This window comes from Pinus tabuliformis, chromosome 4_1 (assembly GCF_031772625.1).
Source record: "Pinus tabuliformis cultivar Carrire ecotype Pingquan chromosome 4_1, CPIR1, whole genome shotgun sequence".
Classification (NCBI taxonomy): Eukaryota; Viridiplantae; Streptophyta; class Pinopsida; order Pinales; family Pinaceae; genus Pinus; species Pinus tabuliformis.
Window position 1 is genome coordinate 396,883,971 of NC_142303.1, and position 21,858 is coordinate 396,905,828.

The 21,858-nt window shown below is 40.3% G+C and overlaps 1 pseudogene; it reads right to left on the reverse strand.

The window, feature by feature from the left end:
* Positions 1 to 21,858, reverse strand: part of LOC149175976 (uncharacterized) — a 99,178-nt pseudogene that overhangs the window by 49,060 nt on the left and 28,260 nt on the right.

A 21,858-nucleotide genomic window follows, 5' to 3' on the forward strand; every position in this document is an offset into this window, starting at 1 on the left:
AATTGATCTAACGGAAGAGAGAAAAAGAGTAAAAATAGTTTAATTGATCGAACAAAAAAGAGCAAAAGGGTAGAAAATGCTTGACCTGACCATTTTAAAAAAATAGTTCAATTGATAGAATTGAAGAGAGCAAAAAGATAAACAATTCTTAGCCTGACCATTTTCAAAAAAATATGGTATTCCTTTGAAAATATTCATCATCAGAATGTAGGAGGACCATTTTACCCATCTTTGTCAACTATTGGACATTTTGCGTACCAATCATCTCTAGCTCAACGAAAAGAAATCTATGTTTGGTCAACGCTTTGGTTCTTGTTTAGGGATTTTAATATCAACAACAGGTGTCTAGATCCCCATAATATCAAGGCACTATTTCACTAGCCTTTTCCTCACTCGTGCGCGGAGCTCAAAAGTGTCCTGGGTGGTCTCAATTTTGATAGAAAATTCATTTCCCTATTTTCCAACTTGGCACATCCCTTGTACATTCTTCTTGATCATCGTTTCTTTTCCCGAAGCAAAAACCACTTTACAATACCTTAACCAGATTTTGTGTTTTGCATCAATTCTTTTTCTTCATTTTCTTTTCTTTCCATTGGCTAGAAGGTTTGCAAGAATTTTTGGATAGTATGTTTAACATTCAAGGTTTAACGTTAGTACTGGTTTAAGCCATAGAACTGAGACCACGACCAGAAATGAATTGAATTCATTTGTTGGTTAAAGTAGACCACATCTTGAACTTGACCCATCCCTATTTGATGGCTAAGGCGATTTTGACCACATCTATAATAGGTTCTTTCTTACATTCAAGTGAAAGGGTGGAAATATTTTGTAACCCCATTGTTGGGTTGATTCTAGACACGACTTCAACGTAAACATGCCCATGGCTGGACCAATATCTTATAACCGTTCTTAAACAAGTAAAGAACGTTAAAATGGGGTTGTTTGATGAGGTGAAAATTTCGTTGGACAACAAAATTCCCATAGGAATTTGGTCAATTTTTCTATAAAGAAATTAGATATTGGGAGTGTTTAAATAATTTTTATGGTGGAAATGGATTCTAGCACCATTAAGAATACCGGGAACCCAAAATCCTGAAACTTAACCTGTGTAAGAGTGATTTTCAAAAAGTTTCTCCCATATTTTTGAAAGTTATACCAAAAACTCACCTCCTTACATTGCAACCAATGATAAGGCCATCCAACCATAAACATACCAAAGCACAAGGTGGTTAGCACATATCTCACCACACCTACATACTAGAGCACAAGGTGCCTAGCATGCTGGAATTTGACAACTAATTATGTAAATGTGTGTAAATATTGTATTAGTTAATTCCAAGTTAGTTTTATATTGAAACAATAGTTATGTAACAGAGGAGGCTCTTATAAAACTGATGAATGCCCAAACTATTGTAATCATTGAGAATCATTCTTGATCAAATAAGAATTTGATCCCTTGCCTCGTGGATGTTTCCTTGACACACTGTCAAGGTTTTGCCACATAAAATCTTGTGTTTTACTTGTGTGTTTGTATTTAGTTTCCATTCAGTTTTTAAATTTCATTTCTTTCTTGTTTTGAAGATCTTCTCAAACCAACAAATGGTATCAGATCAAGGTTGAAAATTGCTCAGTAGGGTTGAAGAACTAAAGAACGGGTTGAAGAATTGTTGGATCGTTGGAAAAGGAAGAACTCACTGCTGGACCACTGGAAAAGGGGTTGAAGAACCGCTGGATCGCTGGAAAAGGAAAAACACACTGCTGGACTGCTGAATGTTGGGATCTTTGCTATCGTTTTAATGTTAGGTCAAGAAAAATAAGCACACGCAGATTTGAAAAGAAAGACAACCTAGATCAGTTTCTCCAAGTCCTCTTGATCGTTTAACGTTTACTACCCCAATTGACTGTACGTAAGATTTGACCCGTGAAAACGTAATACCCACATAGTTGGAGGAATGTTGTCCATCATTGGGAACACACAGTGCTGCAGAGCAGTCCAGAGGAACAGTCGAGTTTGAGGAACCATGGATTTTTTTTAGCCGTCTTGTGAAAAACAGAGCCCAGTAAGCAAGCTGCAGATCAGCCTGTTTGCAAATCAAGGAGCAGTTATTGAACAAGGAAGAGGAGCTGCTGCTACGTGAAGAGGGTTTTTGAAGGAAAATCCAATATTGTTACTCATTGAAAAATCTAGTTAGTTGTGAAAAATTATTCTTTTTTTTCTTTGAAAGAAAATCTTTTCAGAAATTATTTGTTGTGAGTTTAGAAAACTAGTGAAATTTTTTCCAGAAAGTTCTAGAAGAATTTTCCAGATTTTCATTGAATTGAAAAAAAAGGGGGGCAATTTTTTTTGGAAAGGAACATAATTCTGGATTTTTTTTTTTTTTTTAAGTAACAAAATTTGAAGTAGGTTTTAGGAAACTCAAGTAACCAGGAAACCCTAGGTGAAAGACAGAAACCCTAGGAGGTGAAAGACAAAAACCCTAGGAGGAAGGGTTAGTAGGAAAGAAATGGAAAACATGATGAATGCAAAGTTCGAGGTGGAGAAATTCACCGGCAAGAACAACTTTGCTTTATGGAAACTGTAAGTTAGGGAATTTATGGCGCAATAAGGGTTGCAAAAAGCTTTGGACGTGGCAAATAAGAAACCTGCTAGCATGATAGATTCAGACTGGGAGGACTTGGATGCTCGAGATCTTAGTACCATCAAGTTATGCCTGGAGGATGAAGTTCTCTTCAACATTGTTGAAGAGAGTACAACAACAGGTTTATGGGAAAAACTAGAAAAACTATATATGACAAAATCGTTAACCAATAGAATTTATTTGAAAAGAAAATTTTACAATCTTCGGATGAAGGAGGGTACAAAAGTTGCATAGCATTTAAATGTTTTTAATACACTTATAGGCCAATTATCATATATGGAAGTTAAAATTCAGGAAGAAGACAAATCTATAAACTTCTTGTGTTCTCTGCCCGAGTCGTGGGATCACTTCGTAACTTCAATCAGTTTAAGCATGATTGATTCTTTGAAATTTGAATTAGTTGTGGGAGTGATCTTATTTGAAGAAGTACGGAGGAAATCCAATATTGAGACAACTGCACTAGAAGCCATGATAGCTAGAGGATGGTTAAAGGAAAGAGGAGAAAAAACAAGGGGATCTTCTAGATCAAAATAAAAGGGAAAGAAGTGTAAGGTGAAATGTTGGTACTACAATAAAATTGGACACCTTAAGAAAGACTGTTGGAAACATTGACGAAAAATAAGTTTTACTATGGATTCTCCAATAACTATGTCTAAAAATATATACCACAGATGTCTTAAATCAATAAAGTTTTATCTGCTGAAGAATTATGTATGATACATGAAACTTTACCTGTATGTAATGTCTCTCAGGATTTTGAAAGTTGTCTATTAGACTCTGGTGCTTCTCATCACATGTGTCCACACATAAATTGCTTTACTTCAAATGACACTGTAAATGGTAGTTCTATGCTTATGGGTAATAATGTATCATGTCAGATTGTTGGGATGGGAAATATCAAGATTAAAATGTATGATAACACAGTTAGAACATTAACTAGTGTTAGACATCTACCTGAATTGAAGAAAAATTTGATTTCTTTGGGAGTGTTGGATTCAGATGGTTATAAGTTTACAAGTCAAAATGGAGTGCTGAAAGTCTCTAAAGGCGCCGTAGTTTTTATGAAAGCAGAAAAAGTCGGAAATGTTTATAGACTCAAAGGAAGTACTCAGGTTAGTGAAGCAATGGTTGTTTCAGAGAAAGAAGAATAAGGTACCCGCCTATGGCATCAACGATTGGGTCACATGAGTAAGAAAGGTCTTCAAGTACCGATGAATCGTAAATTACTTCTTGTTTTGAAATCCTTGAAGTTGGATTTCTGTAAACATCATGTATATGGAAAATAGTGTAAATAAAGGTTTAAAACTAGAAGTCATAATAGTAAATAAATTTTGGACTATATTCATTTTGATCTGTGGGGACCATCTCCTGTTGTATCATATGGAGGTGATTTATATTTTTTAACATTTATTGATGATTTCTCCCGTAAAGTTTGGCTCTTTATGTTGAAAAATAAAGCTAATGTCTTCAATGTCTTTAAACAATTTAAAGCAATGGTAGAAAAAAGAACATGCAAATCAATTAAATGTTTAAGAAATGACAATGATGGTGAATTTACTTTAGAATTTGAATAGTACTGTAAGGATGAAGGAATTGTTAGACACAAAACTGCTGTTTATACTCCTCAACAAAATGGTGTTGCTGAACGTATGAATCAAACTCTTACGGAAAGAGCCAGAAGCATGATCATCAACGCTAACCTACAAAAGGAGTTGTGGGCAGAAGCAATATCCACTGCTTGTTATTTAGTTAACAGATCACCTTCAGTAGTAATTAATTGTAAAATTCTTGAAGAAGTTTGGTCAGATTGTTCTTTTGATTATTCACATTTAAGGATATTTGGTTGTGATGTCTATGCTCTTATTCCTAAAAATTAGCGTTCAAAATTAGATCCAAAATTGAAATGTTATGTATTTGTTGGGTATGACTACACGGTGAAAGGATACGGGTTGTGGGATCCTACGTCGCGGAAGATAGTCATTAGTAGAGATGTAACATTTGATGAATCTTCTATTTTAAAATCAAGTGTTGAAAGAATTGAACATGAACAGGTATCGCCAAATCAACAAATTCAATTGCATGCTATACCTTTTTTTTAAAGTCGAAAGGAAGGAGATACTTCTGGAGGAAAAGGTGTTGAAGATACAAAGGAAACTGTTGAAGTTTCTGAACCAGTTCAACAACCAGTCACTCTAAGAAGGTTTACAAGGGAAAGAAAAACTCCCAAAAGGTATGAAGATTCTACTTCATCTTTTGCTTTGATTACTGAAGATGGGGAACCTTCTTGTTATTAGGAAGTAGTAGATGATATGGATAGCGAAAAATGGAAAAAAAATATGGAAGAAGAAATGGATTCCTTAGCCAAGAACAATACCTGGGATCTTGTAGAACTTCCTGAAGGGAGAAGTGTTGTTGGATGAAAATGGGTCTTCAAATTGAAACGAAAAGTTGATGGAAGTATCAAAAGGTATAAGGTGAGGCTGGTAGCAAAAGGATATTCTCAAGTTGAAGGTATTTACTTTCATGAGATTTTTTTACCAGTTGTAAAACTTGTTTCTATTCGTACTGTGTTGGCACTAACTGCATTACTTAACCTTGAGTTAGAATAGTTAGATGTTAAAAAAACTTTTCTACATGGTGATTTGGATGAAGAGATATATATGGAACAACCAGAAGATTTTGTACAAGATCACAACAGAAGATTAGCTTGCAAGCTCAGGAAGTCATTGTATGGTCTTAGGCAGTCTCCCAGGAAATGGTACAAGAATTTTGACTCCTTCATGGTGAGCCAGAACTTTAGTAGAAGTGAGTATGATCATTGTGTATACTTTAAGAGTTTCAATGGCATATTCATTATCTTAGTTTTGTATTTTGACGATATTCATATTGCAAGCAAAAGCAGGGATGAGATCAACATGTTAAAGGCTCAACTCTCTAGGACGTTTGATATGAAGGATCTTGGAGCAAAAAAACATATCTTAGGCATGGAGATACACAGAGACAGGAAAAATGGTAAGCTTTGGTTATCACAACAGAAGTATGTGGAAAGAGTACTTGAAAAGTTCGTTATGAACAATGTGAAACCTATTAATGTTCCATTAGCTTCCCACTTTAAGCTTTCTTCGGTTTTGAGTCCTAGAACTGATGAAGAAAAGCAGTATATGACTTGTGTACCATATGCAAATGTTGTAGGCAACTTAATGTATGCAATGGTATCTACAAGGCCGACATTTCACATGCAGTTGGAGTTATCAGCAGATTCATGGAAAATCCAGGTGAAGAACATTGGCGAGCAGTGAAATGGGTGCTTCGGTATTTAAGAGGCACAAGTGATCATTGCATCATCTTTAATGGCAATGAAGGATCAGTCTGCAAATTTGTGGATGCTGATTATGAAGGTGATTTGGACAAAAGGAGATCTACTATAGGTTATGTCTTTACTCTTGCAGGTGAAGCAATTAGTTGGATGTCAAAGTTTCAAGAAACAGTTGCGTTGTCCACTACCGAAGTAGAGTATATAGCTGCTTCAGACGTCATTAAAGAAGAAATCTGGTTAAAGGGTCTACTTGATGAGATTGGAAGGACGTAGGAGAGAGTGAATGTTTTCTGTGACAATCAGAGTGTGGTGGGCTCCAGTATTGTAGCAATAATGCTGCAACTCCTAGGGCTTCCTTCTTTACTTTTATCAACCTAGTAGTTCGTAACAAACTTGGAAATGACGGTGCTGTATGCACACGTACTAGCTCTTACTACAAGCTGTCACTTGGTCAGCTGGCGCAAGTTTGCTAGGAGCTTAAGCCAACTTCTATGAGTTCTTAGAAGAAGATTTTACTGTGATGGAAGTGTTATAGACATTTTTGTGCCTTACAGCATTGAGCATGAAATGTCCATAATCTAAGGGACCCAAAGTCCCTAAACATGTTGTTCCTACCCCTAGAGGAACAAGGCTAACAAACCACAACAATTCACAGAAGTTCTCCACCAGAAACTGCTCAAAAACAAGTCAATTCAGGATCAATTCAGTGGCTCCACTAGCTGTTTACGCTGAATGTCAAATCCAACACTGGCTACCTGCGCTGAATGTCAAAGGAAACACTGGCTACCTGCACTGAGCGAGAGTTGACATGTGGCAAGTTCATTCCAAGAGGTGTCAAGACCCAGGAAGCTTCCAGAATCTTCCTCAATGACACTTGCCTTAGTGAATTCGACTGGTGATGAGTAAGAGGTTCGTAATCTCCAAGTGGAAGCAAGAACCTCCAAGTGGAATCAAGAATTGACAGAGGGAGAGGACACTAGTCAGATCTCAAGCTGACTCATCCTCTCTCCAAACATCTATATATGGATCTCTCCTCCATGAGATCTAGAGGTTGGAATTTTGTTATTGCAAAGAATTGCTGTTGGTTTGAGATTGGAATCATTGGGTGCTTAATGCTTTGAAGGGGGTGAAGATAGGAATTCCATTTGCTGGGAAGGAGATGCTGGATTGGAGCCCTCTGGGTTGTATCTCTTCCTGAACCTTGTTATTCATCAATAAAGCTATCTTGGTTTCTCCTATATACTGGTGTATATTTGATGTATGATTGCATTAGTATGTTTAGTTTACTTCTAATCCTGAACTAGTTATGAATATGAATCCATGTCTTGTGTAGTGTTCTCTTCTTGTGATCTTGCAGAAACCTCTTGAAGCTGGGCGAGCGAGAAGGAAAGTAGCTGGGAACTCTCCAAGAGAAGAGAAACAGGATCGAGGGACAAATGGAAGACACCGGTTAGTCCATCCATCTCTCTTCATTCTTAATTCATAAAGGAAGAATACTAGAATAGCTGTCTCTATTTGTTGCTAAGGCATTGTCACACCTTAGGTGGATAGGATCGTCCTGCATAGACATTTTTCACCACAACAAATTGGCGACTCCGCTGGGGAGATCTGTTTAGTCATTTCATTTGTGTTTCTATCATTGTTTGTTTCATAGACTCGACAGCAACAATCGAACTGCATCTGCTATTCCCAGATGCAAAGTAGACAGTTGCTGCTTTGATCCAATCACTGGACTTGTCTATGATCTGAACAATGGACTCACAAATGATTTGATGATCCTTTGTGATAGATCTTAGTACCCCCTCAAAGCATCCCTTTGATTGTACCTTGCTTGTTGCTTTGATTTGGCCTGAAACTGTAGATTAAATAGCAATATGTGACCCAGAACCCAGTGAGAAACTCTCGTTTCTCCTTCAGCGCGACCCCTGTGAAGAGATTCTGCATTTCAATGCAGGTCCTGTGAAGGCTACCTGCGCTGAATGTCAAAACCCCTATGTTGAGGTTGCGCTGATCCAGTTAGCCCTGTGCAGCTGGGGTTCTCTGCTCTGTTTTTCCTTGTTTTGATCTCTGATTTTTGCAGCCTATAACCAGCATAGGTACCAGTCCGATAACTCCTTTTCTCTGCTTAAATTCCACCTCCTTTTGTACAAAAATCCTGTGAGTGTTTTTATGTGTTTGTGGCGTCATTTACAGTTTTCCTTTGCATGAGTGAAATAATCATCCTGTAGCCCTTGATTCAGATCTATTGATTGTGATCTTAGGAGAGAGTTCATTGGCTGTTTACAGTTGATTATACATTTACTTTTTCTTACTAGTTTGAGTTTGTCTCTTTTAAGTGTCGAAACAAGTGTTCATTTCGGAAATCGTTAAGTGTTGTAATCTCTTCTACCCTCTCTGATTTCGAAAAAGTAAACTTGTTTGTATTTGTCATTTAAAAGCAAATTCAAAGTTGTACAAAAAGCTTTCTTTGTAGGCATCAATACTAAGAAAGTGGAAAACAAACACCTGCATTGTGCATTTGCATTTTGATAGTTTGCATGATTGATTTAGGAAAAGTGCATTAGAGTGTGCTGATTGCTCTTTGAGAAAAGATGGTGTCTTTCTTTTCCCTTAGTAGCTAGGATTTTCAAAGTTGAAAAGATATAAAGCTTGCTTATCATCTTTAGACTGCATTTAGGAATTGTATCATACATCTCATGGTGAACCTCAAAAGGCAAAATTCTAAAAAGATCAACCTAAAATAAATTGAATGAACTTAACAACGCTTTGCAACATAACACACAACATAGAGGTCTAGGCTAGAGACGTGTTCCGGCGTCGTAAAGCCTGGTGACTGTCGATCTCGTTAATGGTGGGTGATTCCTCCTGAGGGACGATAGCGCCAGTACGGATTGTGCGTCCACGTACCATCGCGTATATATTGGGAGACCCCTATAGGCATAAAACCTTTATCCTTAGGAAGCCATGTCGGCCGCCCTACTGATCGCAATGCACTGAACACAGCATTCAGGAAGATTGACCGCCCGTACCCTAAAAAGTACTCTGCGGTTTTGCGAAAAGTTTGGTACACCCTCTGCCTAGAACTCCATAGCAGTTCCTTTTGGCCTTTTTCAGACTGTATAACAGAAAAAGTCCATCCGAGCATTTGTCACTTCGGGCTCGTTAAAACATCGAAGGAGACTAGATTCATCTTTAGCTTTTTTCTTGACTCTTTAAAATTGAAAAAGCAAGTTGTGTCTAAAGCGTCGTTAAAATTTATTTTAAACGGAACAATCACCCTTTATTCCTGCGTTGATATTTAGGTTGAAAAAATGGAGCACACCAACCAAGGAGTTCCCCTTGGCGGAAATCCTAGTCCCTTCTCCTCTTGGGGAGATGTTGGTGCGCCCCATATGGCTACATTGTCGCTTCCAGGACTGACAATTGGCCTGCCGGTCTGGCTCTTTTCAACCAATGTCGTTCAGAACACCACCATTCCTGAACAGTCGAGTCAACAGTTAGGCCAGACCATAGTTGCCCACCAGCCTTCTACTTCATATAATTCTTCCTCTCCTCCTTCCTCTTCGCTTGACGGAACTGGTAAAACAAAAAACCAAGTTCCTAAGGAGAAGAAGGAGAAGAAGAAGAAAGAGAAGAAGAAGAAGGAGCCAAAAGCGACTGGGGGCAAACAAGTGTCGTCTGACAAAAATCCACACACAGCACTAACCAGGCCTAAATCGCCATGTGCCATATGCAAGGGAGACCACTTCCACAGAGATTGTCCCTGCATCCCTCGGATACTAAGGGACTGGTCTCCCCGTTTGCACAATTCGGTAGCGTCAACCTCTGATATCCATGTTGACTGCTCACCGTCCACTAGTGAAAGTGAAGCCACAGGACAGAGAGGGAAAGCTAGATTTCCCTGCAAACTGTGTGAAGGCGACCATGCCATCCACCGTTGTCCCTTCTTAGACAAGGCTAAAAGAGTTTTGGAAGATCGCCCGATCTTACGAGCGCAACTTCTTCCTGGATATCAAAAACTCCTGCCAAGTCCTTCACTAGTTGAGAACCCGGCCGGCCCGCTCAGGTGGTCAGCCGAAGCACCTATCATTGAGAATGAACCGTCTGAATCCATACCTGACGAAAGTCAAAAGGTTGAGGCGGCAGTTGACCCGGTTTTGCCTTCAGAGGCTCTATCTTCGAATGATACCATCACAGAGGAGAATAAAGACGACACCGTCCAAATTCTCTTCATCAACACAGACTCCGACGAAAAAGGGGGCAATTTGCCCATTCCTTTATCGCAGAAAGGAACTTCGTCAGAGTCATACCCGGCCGTCTACTCGGTCCCACCACCAAGCAACCTAGTTGTCTCGTTCGACTGGAACCAACTAGGCAGACCCCGGTTGCCAGCAAGCATATCATTCAGAATTATCGTTCAAATATACATAATGGTAATGGCTGGCACTATCATTGATGAGGGGGCATCTGTGAGTATCCTTTCCTCTATTGCTTGGAAAGCGCTTGGTTCGCCAGTGCTTTTGCCTGAAATGAGAAATCTATCAGGCTTTGATAAAGGAACCAGTCGACCTTTAGGGATCCTCCCCAATGTGCCCATAACATTGAAAGGGAAGATCGTTCAAATGAACGCGATGGTCGTTCAAGGACCCTTGGATTATAACCTACTCCTTGGACGAGACTATATATATTGCATGGGAGCCATCGTCTCCTCACTCTTTAGAGTAATGTGTTTTCCGCACGAAGGAAGAGTGGTCAAGCTCGTGGACCAGCTTTCATTTCCCGGATCACGCATCGCAAATAGTCATATACCATCCCTAAATGGTATCTTCACACAAGAAATGTCTCAACCCACGGTCCGTCCTCCTGATGAGTGCGAGTAATCCGGGAGGATATGACTGGAACCCAGGGGGCATGCGTCCTGGTCTGCTTCGGCAGGAAAACTTTGGGTATAAGGTAGGTTTCCGCGGGAGAATATGACTAATCTGTACCCCGCCCATGCTGGAAGAGGGTTATTCTAGAATAAGATTCTTTTGTCAAAGTTACGTGTTTGGCACTAAGGTCATTCACCTTTGTCTATCTCGGTAGATATCGCCGAAGAATTGTTTTGTTTGAAAGATTAACGAGACAATCTTTGGGTAACCTGAAAGAGGTAGGCCTTTCCTGCTTAAACAAATGTTTTGGCGGACAAAGTAAGGGTAACCTTGAAATCATATTTTATACCTGGGGGCATGCAAACCTTTTGGAGTGCAAGCAAAGAGCGGTTATTTATCTGTTTTTTGGGTTAGCCGTTTCCTAACTTGCATAAAGAAAGGATGCGGAGCAAAGCTTTGTGAGATGAAGCTCCATAAAAAATAGAATCTCAATGAGACACTCTTATCATATGACTGGGTTATTTGAGCAGTTTTAGCACACAGTTCATGCTCGTTAAAAAATAAACGCAAGATCAGAGCAGTTTTAGCGCATAGTTCATGCTCGTTAAAAAATAAACATAAGATTGAGCAAATGTTTCCACCCGCGTTTAAGCTCGTTAAAAAAATGAACTATCCCGGTAAATAACCACCGTGAATGTAACCTTATCAGCCATTAAAGCCTTGGTCGTGTTTGCACTGTCACCTCCACTTTTCCATTGGCCGATCGTTCACCTCCATATGTTTGTTTACCCATTTTGAGGAACAGCTGCGAAGAGTGATTTCACCTAGCCATCCTTGTGACACTGCCGTGATTGGAAAATTCCAAGCTGTACCTGGAATCAGCTGCTAACCCTGTTTATCACTCGTTCCTCAAAAGACGAGTCTTCTTTAAGCTCTTTTCATCTGACTCGTAAAATATGAAAAGATTGCCGAGTCCTTGGCCTTCCAGCTCGTTAAAGGGACAGGAAGAGCTATCCCTCCTCTAGATTTTAATCTTTTTGGACCTGAGGGATTATTGGACAAAAAGATCGAGCGCTTGTTTTATTCGGCTCGTTAAAACTATCGAAAACTCATCCCTTCTGTATTGTTTTATATTTTTTCGGACCTAAGGGATTAGATGATGAAAAAGGACTTTTGGAGTTAACTTTATGTACCTTTTCAGACTCTCTAAAAATGAAAAGGACCGAGTTATCCTTGTCGTTAGACTCGTTAAAATCATTAAATAGCGACAAACTTGTCTTTAGACGAGAACGAGTTTCACTATCGCTAGGCTCGTTAAAACATAGCGATGGGCTTGCCCGAAGGGCAGGTTATAGAAAAAGCATATGTTATCCTCCTCAAGCTTGACAAAAATAAAGAGGTACTGGTCAGCAATGACTGGGGAAAAATTGGGAGAAACTCAAGAAAACTTTGATGGTAGCAAGTCGCTCTTGAACATGACACTTTTCCTCCGTACCACAATCGGGTTGGGTTGTTTCATTCACCGGTCACATCACCATGGTCTCACCATACCATCCATATTTGGGGTAATGCTACCGATCCATCGCATTAGTGTCGCCATATGTTCAAGAGAAGTCGTTCAGAAAAGTAAACCGTGTCCCATCCACTGCCATACATTATCCTTCATCCTTTCGTGACCGCCACCCTGAATCATATGTCACAGATCATTTTCACCTCCATCATAATCATTAGCTCCGTTCCGTGTCACTGATGTGGGATTCATTAAGGCCCTCCTTTGACGGATCGCTTCTTGTCGACATCAGCTCATTATCCAAGAAGTTGATCTAGGAACAACCCCTTCAATACTTTGAAGCTTGCATGCCTCAATGGCAAGTTTCTCACTTCCGGCGACAGGTACACATCAATGACCTTCGACCGAAAGATTTTGCGTGGTGTTCGACGCCAAGTCCTTTATTCACACCACGTGAATTGTACTGCAGTACCTTGAGGGTCATTATCATTATCGGTGATTCCTCTCGCGCTTGTTAATGGTTTACATCATTGACCGGTAATCAAGCGATGTCTTTCCATGTTCGACTTCAGAACATTTCTCACATGGATCGACTTGTACTTAGAGTGAAGATCGAACGAGTTTGAAGACCCCGGATCTAGTTTCATCCATCCGGGTTGCGATATATATTCAGGAAAGATAAAGACATTGCCATGTACATCATTGCAGCAGATAATCATCCTACTCAAAGGATGATAATTTCATCAAAATTATCAGTCTACCATCAGACGATTGTCTGTTCTATGTATAGAAAAATGAATTTATAAAGCTGAGCATGGGAATGCCCGCCTCAGCTAGATCATGAAAGCAGTATGAAAAATAATGTATTGTATTGTATCTTATTACAGGTCTCCTCCCAGCATTGGATGAACTTCGGATCCCCCTGGTAAAGCATTTCACCCGATAAACGACCTCATACTTTAGGGGGCAACTGTTATAGAAATTTTTGTGCCTTACAGCATTGAGCATGAAATGTCCATAATCTAAGGGATCCAAAGTCCCTAAACATGTTGTTCCTACCCCTAGAGGAACAAGGCTAACAAACCACAGCAATTCACAGAAGTTCTCCACCAGAAACTGCTCAAAAACAAGTCAATTCAGGATCAATTCAGTGGCTCCACTAGCTGTTTGCGCTGAATGTCAAAGCCAACACTGGCTACCTGCGCTGAATGTCAAAGGCAACACTGGCTACCTGCGCTGAGCGAGAGTTGACATGTGGCAAGTTCATTCCAAGAGGTGTCAAGACCCAGGAAGCTTCCAGAATCTTCCTCAATGACACTTGCCTCAGTGAATTCGACTGGTGATGAGTAAGAGGTTCGTAATCTCCAAGTGGAAGCAAGAACCTCCAAGTGGAATCAAGAACTGACAGAGGGAGAGGACACTAGTCAGATCTCAAGCTGACTCATCCTCTCTCCAAACATCTATATATGGATCTCTCCTCCATGAGATCTAGAGGTTGGAATTTTGTTATTGCAAAGAATTGCTGTTGGTTTGAGATTGGAATCATTGGGTGCTTAATGCTTTGAAGGGGGTGAAGATAGGAATTCCATTTGCTGGGAAGGAGATGCTGGATTGGAACCCTCTGGGTTGTATCTCTTCCTGAACCTTGTTATTCATCAATAAAGCTATCTTGGTTTCTCCTATATACTTTTGTATATTTGATGTATGATTGCATTAGTATGTTTAGTTTACTTCTAATCCTGAACTAGTTATGAATATGAATCCATGTCTTGTGTAGTGTTCTCTTCTTGTGATCTTGCAGAAACCTCTTGAAGCTAGGCGAGCGAGAAGGCAAGTAGCTGGGAACTCTCCAAGAGAAGAGAAACGGGATCGAGGGACAAACGGAAGACACCGGTTAGTCCATCCATCTCTCTTCATTCTTAATTCATAAAGGAAGAATAATAGAATAGCTGTCTCTGTTTGTTGCTAAGGCACTGTCACACCTTAGGTGGATAGGATCGTCCTGCATAGACATTTTTCCCCACAACAGGAAGAAAGCTCACTCTACAGGGGCTATTCTACTTACAGAAAGAGAAGGAAAATTGAAATGAAATGCAAACCCTAGTTTACCCACTAGCCCTACTATTGCAAGAAAAGAGATGGAAACTAATGAAGTGAGTGCCATTGACTATTGAAAAGGAAAATTACATTTATTCAAGCTAATTTTGAAAATAAATGAGAAGAAATAATCTTTTTGTGCTTTTGAGTACTTTATGTGGAATTATTATGCTTGTGATTTAACTGGTTGTGACTGTGTAGAGGTTTGATGGCAAAGGAAGAGGGAGTTGGCTTTTTCATAGGGTGAGGAATGTGTCCTAAGAAGCCCATAGTACCCTTCTGAAGATTTCCATTGCGACCAGACTTCGAAAAATCACTCATAGGAACTTCTACAGGAGGCTCATGTGATCTCCAAGAGGAGGCCGGAAGCTGTTTTTGGAGTTTTGAAGGTGGAAAAATGATGGGAAAGGGCAAATGGAGGCTAGATGAAGGTGTTGAGGTGTCTAGAACTTGTCAAAGAAGATCAAGGATGAACATGATGGTTGGATTTGTTCAAATGACAAGAAAGCAGCTTTATGGAAAAAACGCAGAAATTAGGGCAGATTGACAAAATGCTGTGAATGAGTTGGGAAATCTATAATAAGTGAGCTGGTGCTGGCTGTTTTATGGAGGGATGGTGAGCTGAGATATCCTGTAGGAGATCTACACAGTTACTTATCAAAACTGACCAAAGAAAGAACTAAAAATAGAATTTTGTCTTGCTTGACCTAATTTCTGACCTATATACAGAAAATGCTGAACAATACCTTGTGAACAGAAAAGCATGCGAGAGAACTATAGTATAAGAATCAGGAAATGATCTAAGAAAGTGAATCTGAACTAATGTCAACTTTTCTAACTCAAAGTATCACACACAGTTGCATGAAAGAGCAAAAACTGTGTTTTTGGTGGCAACAGTAGTGCCTTGACCTCAAATCATAGTCCCAGGAAGGGAGAAAGGAGATCAGGATCTGCTGTTGGCCTTTTTAAATCTTATTTTGTCACTGCAACAACCTACTTGCACAACTGATACAAAAACAACTATGCTAATCATCAAAAGCAACCTAACTTAACAAAGTAAGATGAACCTATGCAACAAAAATTATCTCATGAATGGAAGCAAAAGCATATAAATACACAGAAGGAGGTGTTGGGCCCTAACCCAAGAGCTTCAGCCCTCTGAAAGAGATCAATGCTGGCTCAAAAACTGTTTTATCTTCATTTATAAAAAATAGCAGTTACATCACATAAACTGTTTTGAAAAAGAACTCAAAAATAAGTTGAACAATGTGCCGCCCAAAATTGCGAAAATCTACTAAGAACTGGCTAACCTACTGAGGCTCGAAGCCTTCTTATTTATACAAATGGGGACTCCCAACAACCCTCCTAATCAAGGAACTTGACTTCCTAGAATTGAAGATAAACAACAATCCTACTTGACTTGCTCGGCTGCCCCTTGGGATCATCAATGTGGGTCTTTGTGCTCCGCGTTGTTGGTGGAGGATTCGAGGAAAGGGGTCATTAATGAAGGAGACACCCCCCCTACAAGTCCTCTTCCCTGTTTTCCTCGATTTTTGGCTGCCATTTTCTCATAAATTCCTTGTCCTTGTCCAAATTTGTCCAGAAAATATGCAATAAACACTCATTAGACTACATGGCAAAGTGACTAACCCAATTCACTCTATTAGCATAAATATATTAAAAAACATGCAACAAACTAATGAGAATGGTGGATTAAGTTGAAATAAGAGGCAAAATGAGCCCATATAGTTACCCATTTCTGGGGCTCATCATCACCCCCCTGCTGAATGGGTTGCTCATCCTCTGAGCAACTAATCTAACTCTTCATCTTTAATGGCTCTGATAGATTCCCTGACATCCCAAGCCTTTGATGTGATGTCTTACTCTCTACCATGGAAACCTGCTTTCCTATCCACTTCTTCCCATTGTTTCTGTTCTTCCTCCTCCTTGACTCCTTCCAACAGTCCTAGCAGCAGTGGAGGACTGAATTTAAGACCAATCCAGTTGGCTTTCAAATTTTGCATTGAGTGCTTATACAGGGGCACTCTCCTCATGGCTTCCCTCATCCTGTTTGGGGAGTGATACTCCTTGATCCTTAGGCTATGTGGCAATGTATTCCACCTTCTCATGTAGGCATGAATACAGTCATCGCCAAATAATCTCTCCATATCCTCGAAATGAGCAATATCATGTGCTTGCCTATCAACATAGTCAGGGAGAACTTGAGGATTAGCTGCAAGGTGTTGGTGGGCATAGATGAGAGCCAAGGGTTCTGCTGGTTCTGCTCTAATCATCAGGGGCTCACTCAGCCCTTTTGCCATCATTTTCTGAATTTCCACTGCTCTCTTGTCTTCATGGCACATCTAAGATGCCATAGCCATTAGCTGCAAGTCTCCCAATGTAGAATTTGGATCCCATAAATTCATGTCAGTAAGTGCCATGTTGTGTAGGTAAAATTCTGCTAGCTTTGCTTTATCCTTAGCTGAACTGTGATCACATAAATGCATAAATTGGCCATAATTTTGAAATGGTATTGTGCCCCTCTGGGCCAGTGTCTTAATCTGAAATTGGAGCCATTGATATTTGAGGTACAGTGCATATGATTTGGCTAGCTGCCTGCATTGCAATGCCTCCATTGCCCAGCTAGCCATGCAGGCTAACTGGGCTTCTTTTTCCTGTAACTTCCTTTTCAAAATCAGCACTTCAATTTCTGCCTAGGATTCTTTTTCTTGTTGCTGTTTAATCAGTGTCTCACTATCTATCTGTGGTTCTTCTTCTTGTTGTTGTCTCTTTTCTACCTCACTATCTACCTGGGGTCCCTCTTTTTGTTGCTGTCCTTTCAAGATTGACAACTCATTTCCTCCTTGAGGTTCCCTTTCTTGTAGCTACTTTTTCAACAATTCATTTTCTTCCTATAGTTGAGCTCTTTTGATGCTCTCTATATGCCTTACCATGCTCAATTCTCTGCTCATCTCTCTCAACTTGTTTTCCATGTGCCCTATGTCTTCGACCCCTTTGGATTTTGCAATCTGCATCTAGGTGTGGGTCTTGACTCTTTCCTTTTCCAGTTCGAAGAAAAGAGGCACTGCAAATTTTTGTGGGATGATCTTCCCACCTTCTAGAAGGTTGTAGTAGGAGCCTAAGTTAGGCTGAGGTCTAGGCTCTGGTATCTCTTTTGCCTTACCTTCCTCTTGGGACTGTTCTTCTGCCTTCTTTTCTAGTTTTTCAGTTTCTTTGAGCTTAGCCAATGTCTCCTATAGAGAGGTTTGTGCCTCCTGTAGGACTGCTTTAGAGTCCATTAATTTGATCCTTTCCTTCTAGGTGGAGGTCTTAGGACTCCCTCTCTCGTAAGTGATGGAGATTTTGGAGGGAGATTCCTCCTTTGTTACAGTAGGTGCATCCTCAATGATAATGGGTTCTTTCGAAGGTGGCTGGGGCTTGCCCACCTTGATTTTGGTGCTCCTCCAAGCTTTGAAATACATAGATGTATGTCTTTTCCTTTTCCCTTTTTGCTTAGCTGGAGTGCTAAGTGTAGCAAGAACAGTTACTGCTTCTCTTGCTAGTGTCTCAGGAGACACTTCTTCTTGTTGTTTTTCTTCTTCATCCTCTGCAGTTTTTCCTGTGTCTGCTGTTTCTGATTTTGTTTCTGCTGTCTCTAGTGTTGTTTTCTCCTTTTCTTGCTGAGTTTCTACCTTTCCTGTGGCAGTCTTTTTCTGAGCTATCTTGGGCTTCTTCTTCTCAGCTTTTGTCCTCTTCCTTTTCTTTGATTTTGATGTTGTTTTCTTCTCTGCTTTAGGTTCAACTATGGTTGTGTCATGTTTCTCCTCTTCTCTCTATTTTTCTTCTTTTTCTTCTTCTAATTGAACATTCTGTGCTTCCTCATGGATTTCCTTCTCAAGTTCCTCTTTTTGCTCCTCCTCTTCACTAAGGTCATCAGTGAGAGTTTTTATGTCATCTTCTCTAGTCATGTTCCTAAAAATTTCCCAAGCTATAGGGATTGTGTATGTGTGGAGGGCATCCTCTACCAGCAATTTAATGAGCCCATGGTGGGCCAATTGGTCTGGAACCCCTGCATTCAACTTGGTGCCACACTCTATCAAATATTGGAGGAGGAAATATGGAAGATTGAGTTTTCTAGATGCAAGTAGGTCCATTCCATATCTTAGTTCATGCAGTAAGTTGAAATGATAACCATAAACTATATTGTATCTTCCTTCACAGGAGATATATTTCATGATATGGTAGCTGACCTCACCCCATGGATGAGGTATACTTGTCCTTTTGATCCCATTCTTATCCTCTACAGGGTGTTCATCATGCTGGAAAAAGGTCTTTTTAGCAACCCGTCCTAGTGGTTTTTCTTCTTTGCTCGAGGGGAGCCCAAGTGGAAGACCTGTAATTCTGCTGATGAATTCTGGTATAAGCTCTATGGTTAAGTCCCTGAAACTGATTTTGAATGGGGTCTTAAAGAAATTAAAAATTCCTCTGTCACTTCCTCATCATACCCATGAATTCTCTCAAATAAAGGCATCCAATTTGCCTTGGTAAAGAGGGCTACCACTTCTGGGTGTTCATGCAATTTGGTGGAATTCAGAGGATCTTTTCTCATAAAACCCCATGTCATGATGTTTAATGATTGTTGGAAATTCTCAGGTGAGGAGGAAGGCAACAAATTTTCAAGACCGAAAATAGAGGAATAGCTGAGGTTTGTCTTTCTGGAACCAGAGAGGGAATTTTTCATGTTCTTTTTCACAACAGCAATTTGCAATTTTCCCTCCCTTCAAACCCTGTTCTCAACCTGAATTTACTTGTCGGGCTTTTTTGAGGAAATCAGTATTTCGAAAAAACAGAGAGTATATAAAACAATGTTTTTCTTTCTCACAAGATAAACAGAGTTCCCAAATGAAAATTCACTTTTTTGTTTTTTACAGGCTTGATTTTATATGGTTTCATCCCTTCTTTACACAACAGAATGCGGGGAAGAAAAAGACAGACTTTTAGTGCAGAAAGCAAAATGGAGAGACTGTATATATTTCAGAAAAACACAGGCAGACTTCTGTCTTCACTTTCCCTTTCTTTTTCAACTCAATACTTCATTTCAAATCCACCACCCTTTGTAGATAATTAACATGCAGAGTGGGTTTTCCGAGCCTACCTTTTTCGAGCTAGTTTCTGGAAAAAATTTTGAATTTTCCCTCTGCAGAGCTGCTCTCTGGCCTTCCTGTAGAAAGGCTCCTGTAGACTGTGTTTCCGCTCCTGTAGAATGTGATAATGCTCCTGTAGAGCCCAATAAGTGGGAGGGTTTTGGAAACTACCAGAGAACAACTGTTTCGATGTTCTGAAGGTGGTAGGTGAGTTGTTGCAGTCAAGAAATCGTCGATGCAAATGAAAACAAAAGGTGGTGGAGGCTTCTACTGCAACGTACTTAAACTTATGGCGTGATATGAGGTGACGAGGTGAGGTGGCAGGAAGGGTACTTTATCCCCATCCAGACCGTTGGTCCCTACTCCAGTGCCATTATGGTATTTCATGTCGCCTGCCCGCCATCACTTCCCTCTTTCCCGTTATACGTCGCCACCACTATCGAATCTGAGTTTTTCTTCCCGAGTTGACGGACCACACGTGCTGATTGCACCTTCTGAACGCTGTTTGAATTGGACGAGGCATGGTTGAACTAGACCTAACTGGCCACCGATTTCATTCAATTGCAACCATCTCAATGGTTCATGCAGTTTCTAAATAATATTCATGCAACAGAGGAACGGGTTTTGCCACTTACCTGTTAGTCAATACCGTGCTCTGCATGCTCAAAATTTGGCACTTTTTTATATATATATTGCTGCTGCTGTTGGTGCTCGTGGCCTCTGAACTGGTGGCTTGGCTACCTTATGTTGGTGATTTCCGATTAGGAAATGCTTCTTGCACATTGCATACATCTTGGCTGCACTGACCCTGCCTCTAGAGCTTGTTTCTTAAAGGGATCAGCTGTTACAGGAATCCTGCAGGATTTCCTGTAGCTGCTTCTCCCTCTAAAATTTCTGGCTGATGCTTGAGCAGGGACTGAAGAGATAGCTGAGGAAGGTTCTGAAGGAAAGGAAAAGCAGCTGGAATGCATTAGGTAAGAAATAAGTGAAGAATGCTGATGTTTTATTCATCATCTTTTTTTTTTAAACAAAAGAAATAGAATTTCTATGTTTTCTGTGTAAGGAAGAAAAAGCGAGTGGAAATGTAGTGGTGTAGGGATGGAATGGAGAATTAGGAGGATGAATGGTGGCAGGGAGGTCCATAGGCCTTCTGGACAAATTTCTAGCTCTCAAATTCTTTTCTGATCTTGATTTTGAGCTCTCTGTGGTTTCTATAGGAGCCTCCTATAGAATGCACAGAGCTTCCTGTAGAATGCATAATTTCTAGAACAAATTAGACCAGGGCCTAAGAAAAGACGATGGCGATGGAGGAATGATCTCTCAGGGGTGTATTCAGCCTATCCATGTCCCTTTTTTTCTTTGTGACCCTCTTACAATCTGCAATGCACTCAAATGAAGTTAGTTTTTCTCTTTTTTTTTCATCTTTTTTTTTTGAGACAGCTGGGGCGCCTCCATGAGGTTTTCACCCTCACTGCTTGCCCTGGGCGCCTCCAGGAAGTTTTCAGCCAGGGATCTTTTATTCTCTTTTTTTTGTAGTTTTTTTTTTAGGGTGTGGGTGGAGTGGATGTAGAGACCTGCTCCATTACCAACACTGTTTTACCCAGATTCTCAATGAATTCTTGCTTGGAGAGGGGTTCCTGTAGATCTTCAACCTATGCCCATTGACGAGCATGGAGATGGCTTCTTCATCGATGGTCTGGTTCAAGACTGAACCATTGTTGTTGCATTTTTCTACTGTGTACAGTCCCAGCCATCTTGTCCTCAGTTTGCCCTTGAAATCTTTATATCTTGAATCATATAGCAGCGCCCAATCTCCTTCCTGGAATTGTTTTTCTTTGAGGTGTCTGTCATGCCATATTTTCCTTTGAAGTTGGACTACCTCTGAGTGGAGAAGGGCCTGCAATCTCTATTCATCCAATCCATTTAATTGAAGTAACCTTTTCTTTTGTGCATGGCTGAGATCTAGGTCCAGCTAAGTTTCCATCCTTAATGTGTTATATTCAAATTCTATTGACAGCAAAGCCTTCTTCCCATAGACCAGCTCATAGGGTGTGAACCTTGTGGTGGTTTTCCAGGTGGTGTTATAGGCCCAAGTGGCCTCAACCAATCGATCTGCCCAGTCTCTTTTGCTGCTGCTCACTACCTTGGTCAAAATCCCTTCCAAAGCTCTGTTAGTGACTTCCACCTGTCCATTTGCTTGCGGATGATAAGGGGTGGAAGTTCTGTGCTTAATTTTGTGATGTGTGAGCAGGTCTTCAATCAGATTGGAGGTAAACTGACT